Source organism: Staurois parvus, unplaced genomic scaffold (assembly GCF_062004578.1).
Source record: "Staurois parvus isolate SC_StPar_1 unplaced genomic scaffold, SC_StPar_1.0 ptg001672l, whole genome shotgun sequence".
Lineage (NCBI taxonomy): Eukaryota > Metazoa > Chordata > Amphibia > Anura > Ranidae > Staurois > Staurois parvus.
The window spans coordinates 238861-244029 of NW_028319468.1; positions in this window are offsets into that span (position 1 = coordinate 238861).

Here is a 5169-nt window from a genome sequence, read left to right on the forward strand (position 1 = left end):
GTTGGCTCACTCCTGGCTCCAATTAGTTCTGGGAGAAGTCATTAAGCTAGGGCCTCACATACTTTTTCCTCCCTGCACTGTGAATGTTTACATGTCATGTGCAATTAAACCATGGCAACATCTAATGTTTGTGTAGTATTATGTTCAGCAGACTGTGTTCTTCTATTGTTGTGACTTAGATGACGTTCAGAGCACATTTTATGCCCAATTCATGCAAAACTCCACGTAATCCCAAGGGGTTCACATACTTTTTCTTGCAACTGTATTTGTACACTGACTGTCCCCTATATATAACACCAGGGGCGGACTGACCATTCGAGAACTCGGGCACTGCCCAAGAGCCTGGGGTCAGAAGGGGGCCCCATGAAATGCCCCTGGTACCTTTTATAGGCTTTTTTTGAGTGTGGGTGGGGACACAGGGGGCCCCATGATCTCCTATTGCCCGGGGGCCCCATGAGTTGTCAGTCCGCCCCTGCTGTCTATCTATCTCTATAAAGTATAACTAAAGACAAAACGTATTTTAGTATTGGATGGGGTGGAGAGGGATTAGAACCCCGGCCAAGTTTTTATTGCTGTCTGGGCCCCCATTGGGGAGATTCGGCCTCTCTATTTGACCTTGTAACCATTATCACCAGAAGTAACAATGAAACAAATGTTGGGTTGTCACCAGAACAGGAATAGAGGGGAAATCTTCCAGTGGGGAGACTAGTTCTGGTGATCAGCAGGGATTCTCTCACTTTGGAGCAATTGTCTGTCATTTCCTGTTGTGGCGATGGGACAGGAAGTGAGGAGAAATCTCCCCAACGGAACACAGATGGCAATACAAGCCTGGCAGGGGTTAGAACCCTTTATTGATTCATCCAAAATAAAAAAGTTTTGCCTTTTAGTTCTACTTTAATTTTCTAAACAGGAAGTGACCATGTAATACCAGCAATTTCCTTTCCCCCGCCCCTCCCCCTATGTTCTGCCACTCTTCATGGTGGCGCTATGTGCATCCATGATCACACACAGAGGGTGGAGATGATCCATCAGTACAGAGGATGCAGTGCCGTCATTGTGATGGGATAGGATGGGGTCACCCTACATCTAGGAGAGGTCACATGACACCATGTGGGGGGAGGGGACTGGGAAGGACAGAAGTGAGGTCTGGTGGATGATGGTGGGTGATGAGCTCCGTCTGTACTGGGAGGACTCATGGAGATCGGCTCCATCACACAACAAGAGGGGGAGGGGAGAGGGTCAGTGGCCTTTTCTGCAGAGGGGGGAAGGGTGACCTTAGAGCAGGTGCGGGGGCAGAGGAAGAGGACCGGCATAACCTGGTGTGTGTCTGTACAGAGCAGCATAGAGCTCCCACCTTCCCCAGGATGTACAGGACATAAAAAGGAGACACATACTGCTAATATATCATCACACACTAACCTGTCTGCATCCTACAGAGTTCTATTCTAGGAATCTGCATGGAGGAAGTATGGTGGCAGCCATTTCTAACTACTTCTAAACAATACTAGTTCCCTGGCTGTCATTCTGATCCAACGCCTTCTGTACTTTCTATGTCACACCACCTGGAAGAAGTATTCAGACTCGGAGTTCTGACTTAACTCTGATTTCCTGATCGGCATGATTGTTCCAGGTCAGTGTCCCCGAATACTGAGTCCACAGACAGCCAGGAGAAGAGCATTTTCAGAAGACATCCAGCAATGGCCCCTCCATATTCCCCTCAGTACAGGTGTCATTTATGTCACAGCCGGGGACATTCTTCTCGCATCGTTTGTTTTCATTTTCCCCGAATACAAAATGCTGAATGATAATCTACAATGTCTTTTGTTGGTTTTATTCATTTTCTGGAAGATTTACAAATGAATAAATTGATCTTACCTCCTTGATCCCCGACAGTCTGGCTTCCGCTCACAACATTCCACAGAAACTGCCCTACTAAAACTCATTAATTACCTACTAACTGCTAAAACCAATGGCCATTACTCCATACTCCTTGACCTTTCCGCTGCCTTTGACACAGTTCACCACCCACTCCTCCTCAGTAAACACCACTCCATCGGCCTCTGTGATTCTGCTCTCTACTGGTTCTCCTCTTACCTTTCTCAGTGTCACATATAACTCCTCCTCTTCCTCCGCTCCCTCTTTTTATTGGGGTACCCCAACGTTCTGTTCTTGGGCCCCTCCTTTTCTCTCTCTATACCTCCTCCCTGGGCCAACTGATAACCTCCCATGGCTTCCAATACCGCCTCTATGCTGATGACACCCAGATCTATCTCTCCACTCCCCAGCTCACCCCCTCAATCTCCTCACATATCACAAATCTACTAAGCGACATATCAGCATGGATGTCACACCACTACCTCAAACTCAATCTTTCAAAAACTGAGCTTGTAATATTTCCTCCCCCCCATCCCGCACTCATGACTTTACCATTAAGATCAGCAGCACAACCATTTGCCCTTCCCCTCATGCCAGGGTGCTCTGTGTAATCCTAGACTCTGACCTCTCCTTTGGGCCCCACATCCACTCACTGGCTAAATCCTGACGCCTCGACCTCTGGAACGTTTCCAAAATCTGCCCCTTCCTGACCAATGACATCACAAAACAACTTATCCACGCCTTGGTTATATCCCGCCTCGATTACTGCGAGTTCCTCCTCACTGGCCTACCATTACACAGGCTATCCCTCCTTCAGTCTATTATGAATGCTTCTGCTAGACTCATACACCTTACCAACTGATCAGCGACTGCTGCCCCTCTCTGCCAATCCCTTCACTGGCTTCCACTAACCCAACGTATGAAATTCAAAATACTAACCACAGCTTACAAAGCCATCCACAACACTGCCCCCAGCTACATCACCAATCTCATCCACAGATACCGCCCAAATCGCCCACTCCGCTCCTCCCATGATATCCTCCTCTCTAGCTCCCTCATCACCTCCTCCCACGCTTGCCTCCAGGGCTTCTCCAGAGCCTCTCCCATCCTCTGGAACTCCCTACCACAGCATATCTTTTCAGCCCCCACCCTGTCCACCTAAGAACTGTACTTGAATCACCTCCACCCAGGGGCGGACTGACAACTCATGGGGCCCCTGGGCAATAGGGGTCCATGGGGCCCCTGTGTCCTTGCCCAAACTCAAAAAAGCCTATGTTATCTCATGGGGCCCCCTACTGACCCCGTGCCCTCGGGCAGTGCTTGAGATTCCAAATGGTCAGTCCACCCCTGCCTCCGCCAGATCATCACCCGCAGCTATTACCTTTTCTATCACCTCCCCCTTCCTTTAGATTTTAAGCTCCACGAGCCGGGCCCTCCTATTCCTTCTGTACTGAAATGTATTGTAATTGTACGGTCTCCCTTATATTGTAAAGTGCTGCGCAAACTGTTGGCGCTATATAAATCCTATATAATAATAATAATAATCTTTTCTTTCACTTTTCTTATTACTTATAGTATGAAATATTCATTTTAAAAATAACCATTTAATCCCGGCTCCTCCATGACACCGTGTTACAGAGAATTCTGGGCTTTCCGATAAGACAGCCCAGCACTAGTTGTTTGTGGATTGTTCCTCCATACAGAGACAAGGGGAGGGTAGTGAATATGAGATCGGGAGCGCGGTGCGTCCTTTCTCTGATTTATCCAGCGGCAGAATGAATAGCAGGAAATCAAATGATTGGCTTCACAGGACAGAGGAGAATGGGCCGGTTGAAAAACTGTCCAAAGAACTGTCTCACCTTCTGGCTGCACTGGGTAAATGTTTGTAGGCGGAGTGGGCCAGGTGGGTGGTGGGCACCCAAAGGGGGAGGAAAGACACCGAGATCTGAGATTGCAAGGAACCAACCACACTGTATCAGAGCCTATGCAACGGTATGGAACTGGCAGAAACGCTCACAGAGAACTATGTACCACCTGCAGAGAGCGATGCTCGGATGTTGATAGCACCTGGAAAGGGATACGGCTAGCAGACAGTGATGCAGCAAGGCACTACCAGTGGAAAGGTTCTCCCCTCCCCTGGAACCCCTCCCTATGCTAGGCACACTCTCCCTATCCAGCTGGTTCCTGTCCATGACCTAACCACACGCAAAATACACACCAACTACAGTGAGCCTGTGCTTTTTTGTAAGTACTGCCCTCATTAAAGATGGCCGTGGAGGTCATCCAGGACAGCAGAATCCAATTGGACATCTGCTCACCTGTTGACACGTATGGAGGCCTAAGAGGAATGGGAGTTTCTCCTTGCGTCTTCTAGAACAGCCCCTTGAGACGTAGAGCTCCTCTCTCCGGGTCAGGAAACACACCATCACCCATGCCTTTAAAAGGCTTTCCTCCAGGCCTCCATCCCCAGTTTTTAGTGTTTCCTGATCCGGAAGGAACACGTTTGGAACCTAGGGGGTCTCTGCACTCTCTAGGGGCAGTCCTGGAAGAGTGTGGGCCCGGGGGTTCACTTACTCCCTCTCCCGGCGTGATCCCTCCATGGTGAGTGGAGCTGGGGCGGTGCGTGGAAGCTTTCATCCTCAGGTGAGGGACCGGCAGTGGCAGTGGTCACTTGCAGGGGAGCAGGGTGTCCGGCGGTGAGTTTGGGCATTCGCTTCCTCTAGTCCTGGCAACTTCTCTCCCCAATGCGTGGCGGTACAGGCGTGCAGGGCGCTGGGTGGAAAGGAACAGGCGAGACTTCCGGGGGGCAGGGCCTTTGCGTTCCACAGGCCGGAAGTCTGACGCGACTTCTGGTGGACAAGGCCCTACGTTCTAGCAGGGCCCTGTGCTCCACGGACCGGAAGTTAGAGTAACTTCCAGTGGACGAGGCCCTGCGTTCCATGGACCGGAAGTCTGGCGCAGTGATGTCATCGGTGGGCACCGGAGACGCTGGGTTCCAGTTTCCAGAAGAAAAGAAGGTGCTGGCTTCCACTCGGGTGGTCGGTGAGGCATGAAGACCAGCAGAGGCTGTGGACCACGCCAGATGGAATGCCATGGAAGCTGGCTGATCGTAGCAGGCGGATCCTGGTTCTGGCACTGGCTCCTCTCAGGTAGGCTTGGGGAGGGTCCCCTTTAGCTGACTCCTGGGAGGGTGGTTGGTTGTTCCCCCAGTCTCTGTGGGCAGGTGATGATGGGGAACACTGAAGGTTTCCCCCTAGCACAGGGTGTGTAGTGGGATTTTGGAGCTGAGGGTCC